The sequence below is a fragment of the Polypterus senegalus genome, chromosome 1 (genome assembly GCF_016835505.1).
Source record: "Polypterus senegalus isolate Bchr_013 chromosome 1, ASM1683550v1, whole genome shotgun sequence".
Classification (NCBI taxonomy): domain Eukaryota; kingdom Metazoa; phylum Chordata; class Cladistia; order Polypteriformes; family Polypteridae; genus Polypterus; species Polypterus senegalus.
The window spans coordinates 333,600,810-333,623,930 of NC_053154.1; the positions used below are offsets into that span (position 1 = coordinate 333,600,810).

The 23,121-nt window shown below is 46.6% G+C and overlaps 1 protein-coding gene across 1 annotated transcript in view; it reads left to right on the forward strand.

Annotated features, from left to right (window-relative positions):
- Nucleotides 1-11,722: 11,722 nt before the first annotated feature.
- The window catches only part of sox6 (SRY-box transcription factor 6), a 146,452-nt gene continuing 135,053 nt past the window's right edge, over nucleotides 11,723-23,121 (forward strand). Inside the window, exon 1 of the mRNA XM_039738734.1 lies at nucleotides 11,723-11,732. The gene's annotated coding sequence lies outside the window, so the exon portion shown is untranslated. The remainder of the gene's footprint in view (nucleotides 11,733-23,121) is intronic.

Genomic DNA, 23,121 nt, shown 5'->3' on the forward strand with positions numbered 1-23,121 from the left:
CTATCTGTCATATAGCGCCTGTCACATATAGATAGACAGAGGAAAGGCGATAGATAGATAGATAGATAGATAGATAGATAGATAGATAGATAGATAGATAGATAGATAGATAGATAGATAGATATGAAAGGCACTATATAGATAGATAGATAAGATATATATGAAAAGATAAGATATATATGAAAGGCACTATATAGATAGATAGATAGATAAGATATATATGAAAGGCACTATATAGATAGATAGATAGATAGATAGATAGATAGATAGATAGATAGAAGGCACTATATAGATAGATAGATATAGATAGATAGATAGATAGATAGATAGATAGATAGATAGATAGATATATATGAAGGGCACTATAGATAGATAGATAGATAGATATAGATAGATAGATAGATAGATAGATAGATAGATAGATATGAAAGGCACTATATAGATAGATAGATAGATAGATATATAGATAGATAGATAGATAGATAGATAGATAGATAGAGATAGATGTGTAAGGCACTATATGATAGATAGACTCCTCCGTCCCCCTGGGGTGGTCTCTTCCAGGGCCTATAAAGGAGGGTCCCGCTGTTGGCCGAGCCCGAAGTTCAGGAGACTCAAAGGCGATTTTCTCGCAGTCTCAGAGCGCTGGACCAGCTTTTAGCCCTCACAAGTGGTCTTCAGGGCTCCGAGACGTTTGCTTACCCAATCTGCATGTGCTTGGTGGACTTTGAAAGGGCAGACAACTGCAGTCCCCGAGGGTATTTGGTGTTTTGGGGGTGTGGGTACTTCAAGATTATGGGGTACCAGGTCAGCTGCTGCAGGCTGGTCCTTGTAGAAGTGGAACAGAACTTTGGTTCACATTAGCAGCAGTAAATCAGACTGAAAGGAGCCAACTGAGCTCAGCTTTCCTCTGATCCTGGTGCCTCCTGTTGGAATTGTGTGCGGCCCGTCCAACTGGGAGGAGACCTCGGGACATGGAGCCAGAACACGCTGAAGAGACCGAGACCCTCGACTAGCCTCAGAGGAGGAAGTGGGTGAAGGGAGGTCTGCTGCCCTGGTGACCTGTCAGTAAATGGATGGGGAGATGGACAGATGATTGATCTCATATTATATATCATGTTCCCCAACCCCTGACCTATCGATATTTCATGTATTCTTGTTCACCGTGGCACTGGACGGTGGTCATTTCACATATGTTGGCTTGTTCTCTGTACGCCTGACACTGCGATGACTACAAAGTCCAATGAAGTGACGCAGAGGCTTGCTCTTCAACCTCACCAATATGACGCACTGTGACGTGTTTGCTTAACGTGACAAAGAGAGGCCACACGTCAGTTCAGTCTGTTAGCTGGTCTGGGGTCTTGCATCGTATCGCAGTAGCAAACCACACTTAAAAAAAACACCAGACATATCACCAGAGAGTGTCCCCAGCAAACTGGCACAACGTCACCTGCAGGTATGGAAGATGTCAAGCAGCAGCAGAAACGATGGCACATTCAAGTGTCAAGCAGGGTGCCAATGTGCTCAGTGGGCAAGCCGATTTGGAGCAGAGGAAGGGGTGGACGGGCAAGCGGACACACACAAGAGAAGGAAGACAGCTGGGTGGGCACATAAAAGGTCAAGGATTCAGAGCCAGGTGGGCAGAAAGGACATGTGGCTGGACAGATGGCTGCAGGGACAGGCAGAGGTGTTGATGGATGGGGAAGGAGACGAGTGGACAGGCATGGCCTCCAGCGCAGGACACTCCGATGTCCTAAATTAGGAACAAAAGCCCAAAACATTTTCTTAAAATGCCATCCTCGTTTGATCTTGTTGCCCACGCGGAGGTTGCGGGCACAGATACAGGCGGGCAGCACACCTCACGGAGTTATTGTCCGTCGGTATCCGCGGTGCCTCAAAGATAAGGAGAGGAGCGCCTCGGCCGGACAAAGTGCTTCTTCTCTTGTGCTCGGCGGCGGCGGCGGTGGCGGCGGCCCCAGACAGGAAAGTATTTCTCACAGCGCGCACGCCAAGCGCATTTCCATCGATACCCAGCAATCAGAGGCTCCCATCTTCCGGGACGTTTTCTGTTTGACATGAGGGCTGCAGTTTAGAAAACACTTGCAACTCCCCTCTGAGCGCACAGAGGCAGATTTAAGGCCGAGAGGAAACGTAACCGCATCCAGACCTCGGTTAGGATGACTTATGCCTAATTTAAAAAAAACACCCATGTTCCCAACGCCTGACACGTGTTTCTGAGCTGCCATGTAGCAACAATGACTCGGATTGTTCCTTCGCCGAAGCCAAATGAAAAATGATGAAACCTGGAGAGCCGCCGTCCCGCGCCGAAAATACCCGCCGCCTTTCTGTTTCTCATTTACGAGTCAAAGCGGGAGGCTCCACCCGTCCGACTGAGAGCTTTGTGTCCTCCCCAGAAAACCAACGCCGTTCCGACACACACCGAATCAATTAGGACGTGTGCGCCTCGAACTCGATTACACGTTACACGCGGGCGTAAAAATAGAAGTCACGTGGGGGTCAGCGGGGGCAAAGTGCGCAATCCCAAGACCCCCCGAGCTTTGTGTGTGGGTCCAAAACGAGCTTAGTGACCTGGAGACCGTCTAGATAAACCGAGCGGGGGATTGGGGGGCTTTAGCTCTTTGGAGGTTCGGATGGGTTTGAGGGGTGCTGTGCTGAAACCTTACGAAGGGGAAGTTCATTCAGAGTCCGAGGCACGATTTACAAGGGGGGCGTTTGGATTTGACTGGGTGAATTTCATTTGGTAGATAAGTGTGTCTTATTGTTCTGTGACACCTTCATTATAGAGGGATATGAAAGGCACAATATAATAGATAGATAAACAGATGAAAGGTGCTATATGATAGATAGATAGATAGATAGATAGATAGATAGATAGATAGATATGAAAGGTGCTATATAATAGATAGATAGATAGATAGATAGATAGATGAAAGGTGCTATATGATAGATACAATAGATAGATATGAAATGTACCATATAATACATAGGCAGATAGATGAAAGACACTAGATAGATAGATAGATAGATAGATACTACCATCCACATCAGCCACTGGCACACGAGCAGTGATGGGGACAAATGGGGACAGTAAAATAACATGCCATATAAACAAAAATAGGTGCATAGATAGAAAAATAGAGTGAAAGGCACTAGATAGATAGATAGATAGATAGATAGATAGATAGATAGATAGATACGAAAGGCACTATATAGATAGATAGATAGATAGATAGATAGATAGATAGATAGATAGATAGATAGATAGATAGATATGAAAGGCGCTATATAATTGACAGAAATAGCAAACCTATCAAAGTAAAGTCACATTTCCAAGGTTACACATTTTTGTTTTTCTGGCTGATTTTCATCGAAAGAAGAAGAAGAAGAAGATGGAGCCCTTTGTCGTGTTGTGTGTCTTTATTAGTATTTTGTGTTTGGCCGACACCTTCATGCAAGCAGACCTCTAACATCAGGATGTGCCGAGCTGACAGCGATGTGTTGAATGTTGGCCGGACTTGCAAGGAGGAATTTCACAGAACTTTGTACACAGAACAATACAAGCACTAATACTTACTGTCTGTCTGTCCGTCTGTCTGTCTGTCCATCTGTAGAGCACCTTTAACGCCCATCTGTGCCTTTCCATCAAGTCACGTCACATCACGTTTATCGTTACGTTTTCTAAGTACAGTGAAATCTGAACTTGTGTGCCTCCTGAGGATACCATAAGCAACAATAACTTCAATCAGATCATTGATCTAAATCTGCACAGTCATATACTGTACGGTACGTGTTAGGTATTATTGTGTTTATATGTTATGCTACAATAGTAGTGATGCCACTGCATACCTGCCAGCTGGTGATGTAGTGCCCACCATGGTAGGCACAGTGGGCTTTCTAGTTATGAGGGTCTCTGTCTAAAAGTGTGACTAACTCCCCTCGTGACTTCATTGTCTTAATGAGGATCATTAAAGTGAGTTTTCAAATTCTGAATCTCAGGTCGGGTCTTAAACGCTGGAGGGCTGCCATCCTTCTGCTGCCCGGTGTCAAGTTATGCCCGGTCCTCCCAAAGTGCCCCGAGTTGCCCACTCGACAGTTCGTCTGACATTAAGCAGCAGGCTCTCTTGGCCGCATGTGATCCACACTTTTCCCCCAGTTGCGCTGTGATTAAATTTCTTTTTGCACATAAACTAAGCGCCCGGTGTAATTGCCTTGTCATTCAGAAAATATGTCACAGAGGAACAACTGCGATGTCTTAATTTCATGCAATTAATTAATCAATAATTCCAGAAGGCTTAAATTTATGGAGAGATCCTGCATTCTGTGACACATTGTTGGTGCCAAGTGAAGTCAAGTGCTAAAACCCATTTGCGGGCAGCGGGCCACTCCTTGTGGGCCATAGTTTAGTCAAGTGGCATAAGCGAGCGAGCGGGCAGGTGGGCGGGCACTGGAAACACAAAATGTGAGCTGTGTATGTTGGCCTCACACAGAAGATTTTCTGGTTTTGATTTTTTATTTAAAGTCTTGGTCATGGGGGGGTCTAGGTGTTTAAATCGGACCCCACCAGCTCCTCACGCGGTTCTCCCTCTTGGCCTCCACCAAGCGAATGTCGCTTTCTCAGTACGCGCCGCATTGCCAAGGGAGGTGCAAATGGTTTCCGTCGACACAAAATGCTTTTAAGCTTTTAGGAGGAGCACATGGGGGCACACGGGCAGTAGTAGGGGGTTCAAATCCCACTGACCTCGTGCTTGACCTTGAGCGGGTGTCCCTCACTCTCTCCTCGGGACGACATGTGAAAGTGGTGGTCCGCCTGTAAGCGACTCTGTAGCGGTTCACACGTGTGGGACGTGGCCGCTAAGTGCTCAGGGACGCCGTGTGGAGGTGGCGTGTGACGGGACGGTTACAAAGGATTCTTATGATGATGAGTGGGGGGGGCAGTAGGATGAGCCCACCCTGGGGTCTCAAATACATTCACTGTTCTTCTGAGAAGGACTGGAGGGTTGCTGGAAAATGCGGATTTCGAGTTACTGTGCTGGAAAAACGGAAAAGTGAGAAGCACCAGAGGGCACACGTGAAAGCCGGGGGTCCACAATAAACTGCAAGCGATCAGCCAACACGTTAACACGGTGGTCCAGCCATTCAGAGTGCTTAAGAAACATCAAGTGGCTCAGCTGGGCACACGCAGGACCTTTGTGGCATCACAGCGACCAGACTGGAGGTGGCACAGCCATTGTTGGGGGTGCTGGAGGGCATCATGGCAGTCAGCGGACTCAGGTCTGTGATTGAATGGCGTCTGGTGATGCCACACATCTCAATCCAGACTCTCCTCATGTGTGGCTCCCTGGCTGCTGGAACGTGCCGCCCACCTCCATGTGAAATTCTGACCCCTCAATATGTTTAAGAAGCGTTTCAAGACCCTCTTGTTTTGTACCCTAGGAATTGTAACTCACTTGCATGTTTTCCTGAGCTCCTCACTTGTGGTGCTCAGTTTTGTCACCGTGTGCCCAAAGAGACCCCCAGGCTGATGTTTACTTGAATATATTGACCTCTTTGTAAGTTGCTTTGGATAAAACCATCTGCTAAACAAAGACATGGAAATGTCGATGCTGGGACGTCCACCAGAGGGGGTGACGTGGGCACAACTGAGCAAGACCCCATGTGCCAGTCACAACTTGTAAGGCGCTATACACCTGGCACACTGCTCAGCTGGCACTAAGGGTGTGTGTATGAGTGTGTGTGTGTGTAAAAGGAGGTGCGTCGACTGGACGCCAGTTTGTGTTCCTTTATACGACACACTGCTTGATTTTGTTGAATCTGCAGAGCACCCACGGGTGCCATCTTGTCACAAATGGGTGTCTTTAAGGAAACACAGCAGAGAAGGAGCAGAGATACGTCAGCGCTCTACGAGACTTGGGGTCTGATTGTTTGGGCTTTGATTTCAGGAAACGGTAGAAACGTGTGGAACAATGGGATCCCCATTACTGCCAAAAGGGGGTCCTACTCGGCTGAGCCGCTGAGTGAGGCCCTTAACCTGCGCTCGGACCCCAGGGGTCTGCGAAAACAAACAAAGTCCTAATACAAGAAATCGAATAAGGTGAAATAAAGAACAAAAAATTCAATAAAATCAACATGGATTTGTGGGGCTTCATTCTCATAAAAAACACAAACAACAAGCACAATGAGAATAAAAACTGGCGAAACGCAAAGACCTGCGAGGGCATCAGAAATGAAACTCCTGCGAAAGGGCAGGCGGGAACAACAGGAACCTCTCAGCCCGCTCTTTACACACGTCAGCCTGAACACGGGGGATTATCAACAGAGGGGGGCTGCTGGCAACAACGACAATGACCACCAGTAAAGTGCCCACCAGGCCATAAGCTTTCAATTAAGACCAAGACCAGCGTTCTACCCCATTAGTGTGCAAGGAATCACGGGACAGATGGACAGACAGACAGGCAGACAGAGATTACTACAGAGAGAAGATGATGAGAGTGCCAGCCATTGTAAAGACAACTGGGAAAGTCTGACTTCCAGTCTGACCAACATAAGACATCTCAGCACTGACTGGTGTAGGAATGGATGGGCACCCACCCTGCCTTGAGACCCTGCAATGGAAAAGGACATCTCAGCACTGATGGTGTAGGAATGGATGGGATAGATACCCTAGCCTTGAGATAGATGCAATGGAAAAGGATAGATAGATAGATAGATAGGATGAAATGAGATAGATAGATAGATAGATAGATAGATAGATAGATAGATAGATAGATAGATAGATAGATAGATAGATAGATAGATAGATAGATAGATAGATAGATAGATAGATATGAAAGGCATTATAAGATAGATAGATAGATAGATAGATATGAAAGGCACTATATAATAGATAGATAGATAGATGTGAAAGGCGCTATATAATAGATAGAGTGAAAGGCACTATATAATAGATAGATAGATAGATAGATAGATAGATAGATAGATAGATAGATAGATAGATAGATAGATAGATAGATGTGAAAGGCACTATATAATACGAGCGATGTTCAAGTGTTTCCGCATGTTCATTTTTTCGTTGGAATCAGTGAAGGTGAGAGGAGTAGTAGTTGGCCATTAAATAGTTGGTACGACGCTGTGAAAGTTGCTTTGCACACAAAGGTCACTATGTAGATAAATGATGTCATTTGTTTTTGAAATTCTTAAAAAAAAGTGCAGAAACTTTTTTTTTTTTATTTGAAAGGCACTATATAACAGACAGACTGTAGTAGTTATGGCACTTGTAATATTCTCTTGTGTCCTACCTGCCTTGCTGACCAGGACATGGCACGTCTTGTATGCCACACCAGCCTGAAGGTTCCTGGCGTCTCCTACCACTTGAGCTCTGCTGCTCCTTTTCTTAAACTGCTCTTGATGTGCACATCTTCTCGAAGGTCCCCGCGTGTTTTATATGTTACAATATTAAAAAGAAGCCTCAGCTTCTCAGCCTCATTGAATGTCCGGTGCTGCCCACATTTACTCAAATGTTTCGCCCCACAATCTGTTCTACTCCCTGATGATGGTGCTGGAGAGTCTGAGGTGTTGAATGCAAAAACTTCACAGCACTCTGTTCAGGTAACAATAGGGACCTCCATGACCCCATAAACTCAGAATGTTTTACACACACACACACACTCACACTTCCATGTCCGCCAGGCACCTCTAACTGGTTTCTGCCTGTAGTTGTGGAGTCCTGCCGTCTACACTGTGTGCCATGTTGGAGGTCTCGCCGTATTATAAATCGCAGTCCCTATTTAATGGCGGTCACCTCAGTGCTTCATTGTGCTTTCTGTTTTTCTTTCCTTCATTTTCAAGGCAGTCCTTGAGCTGATATTTGCTGTTTAATCTCACACCAGTGACTTTGTGTTTCTTTAACGTATATTTGTATATCATTGGCTTTGTTTTTCCAAGTGGCTGACATTGTAATTGTAGACCAGAAAGTGAAGCTAAAAGACAAGCAGGGGCCAATCGATGAGACAGAGCGTTGTTAAGTGGCAGAAGCAGAGCTGGACGTGTACGGTTTTATTGGTGGAAGCCATTCTCTGTGAGGTTTGAGTCTTCATTTTTTAATGTATTCTTTTATTGGGTGGCACACTGGTAGAGTTGCTGCCTAGCAGAATGGAGACCAGGGGTCACGCCTCGGGTCCTCCCTGCATGGAGTCAGCATGTTCTCCTTGTGACTGCGTGGATTTCCTCCCACAGTCCAAAGACATGCAGGTTAGGTGGACTGGTGGTACTCAATTGGCCCAACTGCGTGTGTGTGTGTGTGTGTGTGTGTGTTTGCCCTTTGATGGACTGGCACCCTGTGCAGGGTTTGTTCCTGCCTTGCAGACCATGCTAGCTGGGACAGACTCTAGCAGACCCCCGTGACCCTGTTCAGGACCGAGAAAATGACTGACTGACTGAGTGAATTCATTTACTTTTAAGGTCGTAACTTCTGCCTTAAATCACGTGACCATCCACATCAGCCACTGGCACACGAGCAGTGATGGGGACAAATGACATCATCACAAAAACGCAGTAAAAATAACATGCCATATAAACAAAAATAGGTGCATAGATAGAAAGACAGAGTGAAAGGCACTATATGATAGATAGATAGATAGATGTGAAAGGCACTATATAATAGATAGATAGATAGATAGATAGATAGATAGATAGATAGATAGATAGATAGATAGATAGATAGATAGACAGAATTCCACCATGCAGAGATGTTCTCAATGTCCCCAACTGTTTTCAGAGGCCACCAGATGCTGACTAAGCCCCCCAGCTCCCCGGTGGTCTCTTCTGCTTGTCTTGGATTCACAGGTTTGATTGTCTGCCGTGTGTTCCCTGCATGGTGGTCTGTTTGTGTGACTTTTATATTGCTGGACGACTCTTTGCGGAGCTCCGCTGCGTTTGTGTGTTTACTGCCCAGCTGCTTTTATTTTATTTTATTTTATGATGTCTGTAGTTTGCAGTGTGCGTTGCATTATCGCTGCTGTAATTCTTGACCTGCCACCCATCGGTTTTCCTTCAGTTCGCGTGTGAGGTCAGCGGCGGCCATGCCGGTCATTTGCCTTTACTTGTGTGGCCTTGTGCCAGGACACTGTGGCTTTGCCATCTCCCTTTATAATGGCGCCTGCAGTATTTGTACACAGATTATGCTTTATCTTGAGTGGTATTTGTAGTGCGACTAAAGTACAATCTCTCAGTTATATAGTGCCTTTCATATCTGTCTGTCTCTCTTTACTGTACTGTGCATTGGGGTCTTTGCGTTTATCGGACGTGTTGATTGTAGCATATCGAGTCAGAGTTTTATCTTCGTTTCTGTCTCTGCTCCATGCAGACTCGTTTTTGGCTCTGGTGCTCGCCGTTGGCTTTGTAACGCCCGCTGTGCAGATTTGACTTCTCTGTCTCACTTGTGCAGTGGCCGGCGTGTCGTGTGGCGTGTCGGGGCGGTGTCTTCTCTTTTAGACGACTTGATTTTTGTCCTCCTCCTCCTGCCCGCCATGCTGACTCAGTTTGTTCGCCACTTCAGTTGTGGACTCTGCTTTGTAAACGGCGTCTGTGTGTGTTTTTGGTTTTTCAGTATACGGGGTGGCCGTCCCCAAACCTGCTCCTTGATATTTTATCCCGCTGTTCAAATACGTAAACAGGCAGATAGATAAATAAAAAAGCAAACACGCACACTCGCTCTGGTCTGAACACACACCTCTGAAGAAGCGCAAAGCAAGAAAATTCAAAAGAAAGAAGACGGCGCGGCGCCCTCTGAGCTCGTCTCAAGTCACGTGACCTTCCTGTCACCCGAGCCCGCGGTGAGTGGCTGGCCGCTGGACTTGTGCCGTTGGGACGCGCCGACTGACGGTGTGCACACTTTTCTGTTTTATTTTTCCGGGCCCTGCTGGACGTGTTTTGTGTGTCGCACTCCATTGTTTGTTTTTACATTATTTTGAGTCGCCGCCACCCGCAGTGCACACCTTTATCAGACTCTCTTTTTATTCATCGTATTTGTACTCTGTGGCGGTATGCAGGGGTTTATTTCTTTAATATCTTCTTTTTTTTTGGATCTTTTAATGAATTTATTAAAAGCATATAACATTGCACACAATCAAGTCAAAACTTAACAAAACCAAAATCAAATCAACCCTCACCCCGTGAGAAAGAGAGGAAGACCAACAGCCCGAGCAAAACCGTTAGAGTAGAAAAGTGAGGAAGGAGGCTTCTCCGCCAATTATAAAAACGGATTCTAAAATGTGGTCGACTAGCCGTGCAGTGTGGCTCCGCCCACGTAGTAGTGCAACAGGACAGCGAGGATGGCCCCGCCCAGCTCCCTACTCCTGAGGCCCCCTCAGTCCACAGCCTCCATCTCGGATTGGTGTGAATATATCACTCCGGCAAGTGAACTCTGATACTCACCGCGACGAGAGAAGTTCGCAAACTCAACCGGAATGTTCAAGCAAATTCTAGATTCAAACCCAAGCTAAATCCGTGAAGTAGTTCTCTTGTTCGCTACCTAAGTGGAGGTAAGGAACGCCCTGAGGGTGGCGCATCAGTGAGGAGGGCCCCACCCAGCTCTCCACTCCTGAGGCCCCGCCTCCCCCTCCTCTCTGCCCGCTGCGCGTCTCTTGGATTCGCTCAAAAAAATTGGCACCGCAGGTGAACTCTGATAGACAGCATGAAGAGAGAAGTCGCAAACTCAACCGGAATGTTTAAGCAAATTCTAGAAACAAACCCGTGATGTACAATAAAACCGTGGATTGCGAGTAACTTGGTCTGCAAGTGTTTCTGCAAGACAAGCAAACAATTTTTCATACATTTTAACTTAATAAGTACGTATTGTGAACACGGTGAACGGGGCCACTCCTTCGAGACGCCCTCTTAAACAGAGAGACGATGTGAAACAAACGCCGCTCTTCAGCTGCTAGCCTGCTGCTTGCTGCCGTGCCGCGCGTTCTGCTCCTCACATTTAAAAGACCGGAACCGCGGCTGTCCTGGGGTCTCACTGCCTTGTCTCGCTTCCCCCAGACGTCCTCCTGAGCCGCCGTACTCCATTGAGGAGGAAGTTCTTTAGATCGAGAGACGGAGCTGCGCCGACCGGTTTTGACAGTACGCCCGGACCGCTCCTGTGTTTCTTCCGCCTGTATTCGAATAAAGTTTCGGTCTCTTTGAAAACCCGACAGCATGCGCTTTGTCTGCCGCGTGTTTTGTGATCCCAACTGAGCCAATGGTTCTTCTCTCTCTCTCGCTGCGGGATTGTGGGTAATCGTTTCCCATGCTCGCTCTCAGTCGGCGTGCCTCACTCGTATAGTCAACATGCGTCCGAGCGTCTACTGTATACTAAAGCATCATGACCGCCACGTGTGTGTGTGTGTGTGTGCGAAACGATTCTTTTCTAAGTATTTTTATGTTATATTTTGTATTAATCATTTTCATATGAATATTTTTGGGTTGTGGAACGAATCATCTGAGTGTCCATTATTTCCCTTGTTGGGAAATTCATGTTGATATACGAGGGCTTTGGATTACAAGCACGTTTCCGAAATGAATTTCACTCAAAAACGAAGGCACCGCTGTAGTTCACTCATTGGCTACCTAAGCGGAGCTAAGCATCTGATTGAGGAGGGTCCTACCCCCTCCCCTCGGCCCACTGCATCTCCCCTGGATTCGGGCAAATAAACCGGTAGTGCAAGTGAACTCTGATTCTTAGCACAAATAAATTAGTATCATAAGAGAACTATGATACTTAGGGCGATGAGAGAAGTCGCAGAATCAACCGGAATGTTCAAGCAATTTCTAGGAAAAATCTCGATCTAAATCCGTGAAGTGGACAGACAGACAGAGAGGCGTTGGATTTTATATATATTATATATATATATATATATAGAGAGAGAGAGAGAAACTGGATCAAGTCAGGGTCTTATAAAGTTCTGCACGGACCCTCTAAGTGAGAATCTGAGCTTTTCCAAATTCAAATAAAATCAGCGACCCTCTAACTTAACCGAGGTGAGTTAGGATTCTTTCAGTTGAGCGAGACAAGTCTTACGTGCCAATAGTGAAGTAAAGGCCGTTACAGTTTGTTTGTCCTTCTCCACTTTAAGCCCCCTGTGAGCCCACCAAACACAGCTGTTAGGGATTGGGACCCCAAGTCTCTCCGAGTGGCATTTAAAGATTTTTGTCGTGTTAATTTGGTCCACAACATGCGTCCCAGTGAGGCTGGAGCTCGATCGCAACGTTCACAGCTTGGATTTTGTCCTGGAAACATTTTGGACAATTTCAAACAAGAGAGATGTGCTCCATAAAAGATCTGAAGTTGAATAATCGAATGTTCTGCACATATGGAGCTCAAGTGAATTCTGCGCATGGCCTCCTTCCACTCCATCTCTGAAACGTTGATCCTTTTCCCACTGAACTCTGGGATCTTTGAAAAGAAGGGACTTTAAAATGGCTTTATATAGGGTGGTCCAGATCTAATTATGCAATTTTCATTACGCTATAACTGATTAAGTTCATTACATAGAAATTCACCTAAAAAAAATCCCGGACCATCGAGAAGTGTGCGAACTGACGACATGAAGAATCGAACTGGAATCGTCCCCACATAAATCAAAGTCATCCAGACGATCTGGACCTGCATAATTAGATCTGGACCATCCTGTATAATATAGAAATGCTGTCTGAGACCCCCAGACTGAAAAATATCTCTTCTGGAATTGAAGTAGGTGGGAGGTGAGGGAGAACTGGGCAGATTCCGTTTCCGATTTGGAAAAGGTGGAAAAATGGTGTTGATGGGAAACTACATTTGGAGTGTAATTGTTCATAGGATGCAAAGACGTTGTCTACGTACAGATGTCTGTGATTTAATCCCAGACGTTTTCCACTGTGTACGTTTGAGATGGTGGGAAGAGGTGGTCATCGTGTAGAGGTGCCACAGATAAAAGCTTCTCCATCTTGAAGTTCTTCCTACGTTGGCTCGACATTCTGACTGAGTGAAGCACCAGTGGGGTGTTGGTCTAGCGGCCATAACTCGTATTGTTTTGTTACTTTCTCGTAATCGGCCAAAAATCCGGCCTCGAGATTTTGATGAATCTCGATGTTTCAGACCTCCATGAGTCCGAAAATGACATTTTTGTAATTGTGTCCGCGTGTGTGTTGTAAACACGATAAGTCGAGTACGGCACTCAGTTAGGTCAACCAAATTTTACATACAATTACAAAACGTAGATTTCTAGCAACTTTTGGGTTATTTCTGCTAACCTGAAGTGGTCCTTTACTTTTTATTCGTGCAGCTACAGAGTCCGATTTCTTCAACTTTACTTTTATAATAATACGTTTGATTTGATTTGTTGTTGATGGTTCTTGATAGGTCTGTGATATAAAAATAGAATCCTCGACTTGCGGTTTACTCCTCAAATATCCATCGCCATATCGGAGTATACGAGAAAGTTGAGGGGAGACCCCTGCCGATTGTTTCTGTGGTTCTTGTGGTTTGGGGTCTTTAGCCTGTGGTGCACTCAATGGCGTATTCACGCGTACGGCTAACGCCGGTTTGCTGTTCTCTTCAAGTCGTATTTTATGGCGTGTGTGTATTGCGGCCGTTTCGTGTCGCGCTCCCTCGTGTTTGTTTCTTTCTTCTGATATGGACGTCTGACTGAGCGGCGCCCTCCGTTTTCAGATGTTGCGCCCCTAAGGTGTTTGGCTCCTGTTCTTTCTTATTTCTTATTCTCTAACTGTTGCCGTCACCCTGTACGTTCGTTTTTATTCCCACCCTATGCCTTCCCTGCCTCTGCTTTCCAAAAGACCCGTGGGGGCTTCTCTGCACGTGACGCTGTCTCTTTGGGCTTTGAGGAGCCCCCCTAACGTGTGGACGAAACCGACAGCTTTAATGTTAAAGGAGGTGACCCCACAAGACACAAACAGGTGAAGCCAAGCTGACCCTGGCACGAGGGTCTCATGTGCGGCCATCTTACCGTACAAGTGCGCTAACACGACGCGACTTCTGACGTCCTCACTGCGCTCGGCCTGTGTGAGTGTGTGCGGCGGGGGTCCTCTCACAAATCTCTTCTCATCTGCCAGCCTAAAGAAGTCAAAGTTTCCTTCCGGAACCCTCCAGCCAACAGTAAATGACCACCCATTGGCACCTTCGAGTTCAAGATTACGACTCAGCCTCTCACAAGCTGTTCTCATAGTTTAAGGGGTCTCAAACACACAGGCCACACGTGAGGATGAGGAGGACGGTGAGGTCCTGCCACGGGTGCCCAAACGAGAGGGCAAGGGGGTCTTTTGAAAGCAAAAGCTTCATGGGGGGGCGGAGCTTAAGCAACGATGAGACCTCGGAGCTCTGAAGGGGGCTCGAGGGTCGCCTCCTCGCCGAGGTGTGTGCAGGAGTGCAGCAATCACCACTTAGACAAGTGATAATCCTCATAATGACTGTCCCCATAGTTTTACTGCTGCAAGAAAAAAATTCATTTGGAATTTGTCGATGACAGTCTTTAATTAAATTAGAATTCAAGACCTTTCAGCTCCACATGCTAAGGTGTAAAAGTGCGGTGGCAGGAGGCGGCGGGAAGGGGGGCTCCGTTTGGAAAAAGTTCTGCTCCGCCGGAGAAGGCCCCGTCGGTGGAGGTCTAACAAGACGAGAGCATCAATGAACTGCGAGCCCCCAGCGCAGCCCCCCCACCCTCTGAGGGGGCCCCCGCCACCCGAGCTGCCAAAGAAGTAGTGAATTAATTTGTGTAAAGCACTCCAACATTAAGAAGGTGTGTTGAAAGGTGTCTGCTCATGTTTCAAATTAAACGCACTGCTGGTCAGCATTAGCACCTCTGCAATGAACAGCAGCCGCGTGCCTACAACACTTCAGGGGCTGGGAAAAGCGGATTTGCCGTTCACACTGGAATAATTAGAACATGTCAAGAAGAATTAATTTCCTCATTTTTCAAAAGGATACACAGAAATTACCATGTTATTATATGACAGGGTCCCTGGGAGAATTGTATTAAATTTAATTTCTAGCGCAGCCCACACAACAAATTAAAGTCATAAATAAGATGGAAAGAAGCGGGGCGCGGAGCATATGTTTATGGCAATGAGTGAAGCCAAGGGACCAGAAACAACTATCTTCATTTCATTTTATTTAAATCAGCCAGACACTGTGTGTCTGAATGACAGCGCTTGCTAATGGGGCTGAGATTAGAGGCTTCCAGTGTTTGGGAGACGCACACACGGCGGCGAGGGGGAGACCGAGAGACAGAGAGAGAGAGAGAGGGAGAGAGAGGGACCACCCGTGTCCTGAGTGAGGATGCCCATCTCCTCGTGCTCACTCAAAGGCCTCCCCATGCGGACGTTTCCTTCCATTCGGTCATCAGCTTCCAGACCCTAACAGGTGCTCCCTGGTCCAGGTATCCTCATCTCTTCATCTGAACATCTGCTGATGGAGTCTCGACTTGGCTAAACTCACAAGGCGGCCATCACTGCCACACAATTCAGACTCCATCTTCTCTGTTTTACTCCTGGCCATTCTGGATGATGAACAAAACAGGAACACAAACCAGAACGGGACATCATGTGGTCAGTCCTTAAAACATAAGGAAAGTTCTCTTTGAATGTCCACATTAGCAGCCACCCCACCATTTATTGGAGAACATTCCAGATAGCCCACCATCATCATCATCTCTATATATGGACATCTCCTGATGGACTCTCAAAAGAATGTATCAATTATCTAAACTTGCAAGGTAGCCATCACTGACTCAGAATTCAAGGGGAGACCACCCGTGTCCTGAGTGAGGACACCCATCTCCTCGGGCACAACGAGGCACACGCTCTGCTCACTCGAAGGCCCCCCGCTAGGATGTTTCCTTCCATGCGGTCATCAGCATCCAGACCCTAACAGGTGCTCCCTGGTCCAGGTATCCTCATCTCTTCATCTGAACATCTGCTGATGGAGTCACAACTTAGCTAAACTCACAAGGCGGCCATCACCGCCACACAAATCAGACTCCATCTTCTCTGTTTTACTCCTGGCCAGACTTGATGATGAACAAAGGAGGAACGCAAACCAGAACGGGACATCATGTGGTCAGTCCTTAAAACATAAGGAAAGTTCTCTTTGAACATCCACATTAACAGCCACCCAGCCGTGTACTGGAGAACATTCCAGGTAGCCCACCACAATCCTCATCTCTATATTTGGACATCTCCTGATGGAGTCTCAATAAAAGATAAGGCTTATCTAAACTCACAAGGTGGCCCTCAGCACCTCACAAATCAGACTCCATCTTCTCTCCTTTACTACTGGCCATGCTGGACAAATGAACAAAGGAGGAACACAAACTAGAATTGGACATCTAGTGGTCAGCCCTTAAAACATCAAGAGAATCCACTTTGAACGTCCACTTTAGCAGCCACCCCACTGTGTACTAGAGAACATTCCAGATAGCCCACCATCATCTTCATCTCTATATTTGAACATCACCTGATGGAGTCTCAATAAAAGGTAAGGCTTATCTAAACTCACAAGGCGGCCATCACTGATTCAATATTCAGACTCCATCAACTCTACTTTGCTCCTCCTTTACCTCTCAATCACTCAACATTCAAGAACAAAGGAACACAAGTCAGAAGAAAAGGGCGTCTTGTAAAGACGTAAAGAGAATCTACTTGGAATGTCCACATTAGCAGCACCATGTATTGTAGAACATTCCAGACAGCCCACCATCATCTTCATCTCTGTATTTCAACACCCCCTAATGGAGTCTCAATAGAATGAATCACTTATCTAAACTTGCAAGGTAGCCATCACTGACTCAGAATTCAAGGGGAGACCACCCGTGTCCTGGGTGAGGACGCCCATCTCCTCAGGCACAATGAGACACATGCTCTGCTCACTTTCGAAGGCCCCCCACTAGGATGTTTCCTTCCATTCGGTCATCAGCATCCCACCCTAACAGGTGCTCCCTGGTCCAGGTATCCTCATCTCTTCATCTGAACATCTGCTGATGGAGTCTCGACTTAGCTAAATTCACAAGGCGGCCATTACAGCCACACAAATCAGACTCCATCTTCTCTGTTTTACTCCTGGACATGCTGGACAAATGAACAAAGGAGGAACACAAGCCAGAACAGGACATCATGTGGTCACCACTTAAAATATCAAGAGAATCCTCTTTGAACATCCACTTTAGCAGCCACCCCACTGTGTACTGTAGAACATTCCAGATAGCCCACCATCATCCTCATCTCTATATTTGGACATCCCCTGCTGGAGTCTCTATAAAAGGTAAGGCTTATTATCTAAACTCACAAGGTGGCCATCACCGCCACACAAATCAGACTCCATCTTCTCTGTTTTACTCCTGGACATTTTGGACAATGAACAAAGGAGGAAGACAAATCAGAACAGGACATCATGTCATCACCCCTTAAAACAAAGAGAGTCCACTTTGATTATCCACATTGGCAGCCACTCAGCCGTGTATTGTAGAACATTCCAAGTAGCCCACCATAAATTCTTCTCTATATCTGCACATCACCTGATGGCTAAACTCACCAGGCGGACATCACTGCCATCCCATTCAGAGGCCTGCATTCGCACAGCCACTTGACATTCAAGAACGGAGGAACACAAACATCAGCCCACATCTTGGGGTCACCTGGAGCCCCCACATTAGCAGCCGTCCCCATTGTGTATTGTTGAATATTCCAGGTAGCCCCACCAATCCTCATCCTCATCTCTCCATTTGAACTTCTCTTGATGGAGTCTCGACAGCCTGCATGACTTGGCTGAACTCGGCCATCGCTGACACAAACTTCAGACTCCATCGTCTCTGCCACTTTGAACTTCACATTAGCAGCCACCCTGCTGTATACCGTAGAATGCCCAGATGGGGCTGGGTGGTCCTTTGAACCCCCTACAGGTTGATTTTCTCCAGTACTCCATTGGCTTTTTTTTTTTCCCCGACCCGACCCAGTGTGACTCAAAGAATGTGGCCTTTGGGCCAAAATAAGCATAAACTTTACTTTTATTGATTTTTCATTTTTGAGCTGGCACTGCCCATTACCATGCCCCTCATGTGACTCAGACGCTTGCCACTGTGACTGTTAAAGCCTTCACTCACTCATTTTTACCTCTGCACTGTTTTCATTTCTGCGTAACTCCATTCAGTTCTCTTTATTGTACGTCTTGTCACCCACGTGTGGCGTGGGTGATGGTAGTTGCCCACCAGACCAAGGGATAGCACTGTTTGCTAAGGCCCCCTCTTTTCCTCCCTCAGCAGAGCAGGAGATTGACAGCTGCTCGTCCTATGATGTCACTTCTGGTACCCGCCCTCCTGGACACACCCTTTCCTGCGTGGGAGTCATATAAGCAGCAGTTCGACCACCTTGGGGGACTTTGATTAGAGATGTCATCTGAAAAGAATCCTCTGCATTTATTGTGTGCTTTTTATTTATTTTTTTTGCCATTATTGGGGTCACCCAGTGGTGCCCCAACCCCCTCATGTTGTTGCGTCTCCCTTTAGAAGTATGTATTTGAATTGTCCGTGTTATTTGGGTATTGATTTCTTGCAGAATTCTGATTATCTTGCTTGTTGTAAAGTGCAGTTTGTATGAAATGAACATTTAAGAAAGCTGTTGTTGTTCTGTTTGCTTTGGTCACCTCGATGCCCCCCGCATGTCCCACCAGTGCCAAGAGGAGAATCTAAAGAAAAGCCATCTGAACAATATGGATGGGCATGGCAAGGTCTTGTCCTTTTCTTAATGAAATAACTTTTATACATCTGTGCTGCAGCTGGGACAAAGCAAGAGACCACCCTGCAGGGGGCGCTATGCCATCTTAGGGGTACACGGAACATACAATGCCAGCGGATGCCAAAATGTGGCCGCTGGGAAAGGCAAACACCAGATAAGAAAACAATCAAAGTGAATGACTGACCACTGCATCTTGTCACTCACTCTGTGCCACCCGGCCACGTAGGAGTAATGACCAGCACTGTAATTGGTCAGGTGTGAATAATGGCCATCCCACTGGTCACTACTGACTGATAAACCTGCAGCAAGTCCATTTTCTCTAATGCACAAAAGGGCTCTCTTTAGTACTGACCATTGTTTCAAATGGTCAGGTGTGGTCGGAGTGATGACCACTATTGAAGCTGAAGATACCTGAACATTGTCCAGATTCGGTACTCGGTCAGTTCCTGACTAATCAAGATTGCAACCAATGAGATTCGAGTAAAGACCAAAGGTGTAAGTGGCGAGATCAAAGGTGCCACCTGGCCAGAATTTCAATTGGCCACATACAATTAATGACCAGCCCTGTAACTGGTCAGGTGTAAATGTCCAAAAATCTGCAAATGGTCAGTCCTGACCGATAAACCTGCAGTGAGTCCATTTTGTCCAATGACCTGAGAAACGGCCAAAACTACAATTTGCCAGTCATGAGTAAAGACCAAAAGGTGCCACCTGTTAATTCTGAATTAGAACCACAATTTCAACTGGTAATTTAAGAGTTGTGACCAATATTGTAACTAATGAGATCTGAATAATGTCCAAATTCTGGAACAGGTCATTCCTTACTAACAAAGCTGCAGCCAGTAAAATCTGAGGAAGGACCAAAGGTAACAACCAGACGGGCCACCGGCCTCTCCAGGTTAAGAGTCAAGAAGGTCAACCAGCGAAATCAGAGTAGTGACCAAAGGTCAAATCTGAATAAGGTCCAAATCCTACAACTGATCAGTCTTCTACAATGAAGCTGCAGCCAGTCAGATTTGACAAAAGACCAAAAGGTTTGTCCCGAGTAGTGACCCACAATGCCATCTGCTAGTCACCAGTAATGACCAGAGATGCCACCAGCCATTCCTGACTAAGGAGGAAGATAGCGACCAATCAGACCTGAGTAATGACCAGTGGAGCCACTTGACCACTACTGACTGATGACCACATTTTCAGATTATCAGATCTGAATAACATCCAAACTGCAGCTGGTCAGTCTTGACTAATAAAACTGCAGCCCATCATATTTGATGAATGACCAAACAATGCAACAACCAAAGGTGCCACCAGCCAATCCAGTGGAAGAGCCGAGACTGCAACCAGTCACATCAGGGTAGTGACCAAAACTACACCACCCAGCCATTACTGAGCAATGGTCAAGTCTGAATAAGGTCCACATTCTACGATTGGTCACTGCTGAATAATGAGATTTGAGTAATGATTGAAAGGTCTGGCCTGAGTAATGACCACAGTCATATCCAGCCAGTCACGAATAAGAATCAAGACCACACCCACCGAGATCTGAGTAGTGACCAATGGCATAGCACCCGGCCATTGCTAAGTAATGACCTCAAGTCCAACTGGTCATGGACGAGTAATGACCAACACTGTAAGCGCTCGGTCATGAATAATATCCACATTCTGTAACTGGTCAGTCTTCACTAATGACCAAAGGTTCTGTCCTGAGTAGTGACCAACGCTGCCATCTGCTAGTCACCAGTAATGACCAGAGGTGCCACCAGCCAGTCCTGACTAAGAAGGAGGACAGTAACCAATGAGATCGGAGTAATGACCACTGGGGCCACATGACCACCACCAACTAATGACCACATTTTCAGTTTGTCAGATCTGAGTAACGTCCAAATTCTACAACTGGTCAGTCTTCGCTAATAAAGCTTTAGCAAGTTACGATTACGGATCAAGACCACACCCACTAAATTCGGAGTAGTGACCAACGGCATGCCACCTGGGTATTGCTAAGTAAAGACCTCAAGTCCAACTGGTCATGGACGAGTAATGACCAACACTGTAAGCACTCAGACATGAATAATATCCCAATTCTGTAACTGGTCAGTCTTCACTAATGACCAAAGGGTCTGTCCTGAGTAGTAAACAGCTGGACTTCAGCAATGAGCAAAGGTGCCACCCAGGCATATGGAGTCAAGGCCACAGACTCAACTGGTCAGGTAAGATCAATCACCAGTTACTGTAACTGTTACCAAAATGACCAAAGCTGCACCAGCCACTCCCAACTGGACAGATCTGAGCAATGAGCACGTCCTACACTGGTCACTTCTGAATAACAACCAGTGTTACAAAAGAATGGAGGCCATGAATTGTGATCGGCCACCTGGACCCTCCAAATTTCAGGCCAAAGGAAAGACCGGTCAGTCCGAATTAAGTGAGCAAAGCAGCATCTTGAGGTCCAAAATTTGCAAGCGCTTAGCCCTGAGCAACAATCAAAGGTGTAGCCGGTCAGTCCTGAGAGATGACCAGTCCTAGTCTGGTTGATATGGCTTGCCACCTTGCTGGACTGGTCCCCTGTATGTTTTTAGGGGTCCGGTCAATGGACACCTCCAGGATGGCCACCCTGCACATTGCAAGTCCGTCGCTGCTGTGCTTCTCTTGGCCATGCTGGTCAGCTGGCCACCTCTGTAAGGTGGGGCACCAGCCATTCAAAGCGCAGCGCCCGGGCCTCGATCCGAGGACGTGCCATCGGGGTCATGTGGACGGCCGCTCATCACTGAAATCGCAGGCATAAAGAGTTGAAATAATCAGGAAATCAATTACCGCCACTGCGCTACATGACAGCAATTTCACACGGCCAGGTCGCGGAATTATCAGACTGAGATGATTCATGACATCTGGGGAGGCAAGTTCACGTCGGGGGGCCGTTAGTTAATTTAACGGGGCTCTGGGGGGGAGAGGAGATTGATGACTCCTTACCGCTGACCACATGGGCCATGCAGGACGTCCGATGAGCCAGACACGCCACTCTGTGACTGCGGGTTCAGCCCACCAGTCAAGTAAATGGTACGGGTGATGAGCTCCACCCAGAAAGGCGCTATATGGGGCATTGAGTTGAACAAGGCTGCCCTGCGCCATCGGTGAACAGCACTTGCTCTGCGTTATCATGATGGAGGACATCCTGGGGATTGGAACTTCAAAGATGAGCAGAAGACCTGAGCAAATAGGACAAGACATTAAAAATGAAGAAAGGGACTGGAGCACCAAGTGGGGGGAGCCCACCAGAAGATCAGAGTGGACACAGACAAGAAGTGGGGGAACACAGACGGGGCTGGACTGAAGTGGACGCATTCATAAGACTGGACTGACTGCCCTTCAGCATTCAGCTCTCGGGCACAGACGTGGAGGGTCAAACTCCTGGACCCTGAAAACAGGAAGAAGAACTTATAGACCTCGACAAACAAGAAAGCAGTGACTCCGGGAATGACAGCCAAAGAGAACCTGGCATGGGAGTGGCGAGGTCCTGAGTCAGGGCTTTGGGGTGGCACCAAAAAACGGAGAGAGACTCAGAGAGGTGGGATGTGCTGGAAAGTCTTGTGGAATTTCACAGGAGTAACGAGAGCAATGCTGAGCTTAGAGTGACAAATGTGGCACACGGGGGACACCGTTAATAAATTACATAGTCAGAAGTATTAAAAGGGTTAATGAGTAGATACAAGTAAAAGGTCCAGTATAGTAGGTATGAAAGGCACTATATAACATATGAAAGGAGCTATAATGTAGATAGTTATATAATGCCATTACTCTAGATTAGGCGTGAAAGGAGCAATTTATATTGTGACGAGAACTATAAAAGGCATTATATATAATACTAAGGGGTACACGGACCTTATTATTAAAGTCAGTATATAAAGAAATTAATATCGGCCTACTACTTCGCTCTTTCCATATTAATGGCACTTTATGACAATGCATGACGCAAGAAAATGCAAAGATGAATATGAAAGGCGCTACATAAACCGTCTTTTATAGAAAATCATCATTGCAGAAGGGTGGCGCAGTGGGTAGTGCTGCTGTTAGGAGACCTGGGTTCGCTTCCCGGGTCCTCCCTACGTGGAGTTTGCATGTTATCCCCGTGTCTGCATGGGTTTCCTCCCACCGTCCAAAGACATGCAGGTTAGGTTCATTGGCGATTCTAAATTGTCCCTAGTGTGTGCTGTGTGTGTGCGCGTGTGTCCTGCGGTGGGCGGGGTTTGTTCCTGCCTTGTGCCCTGTGTTGGCTGGGATTGGCTCCAGCAGACCCCCGTGACCCTGTAGTTAGGATACAGCGGATTGGATGATGATCTTTGGAGA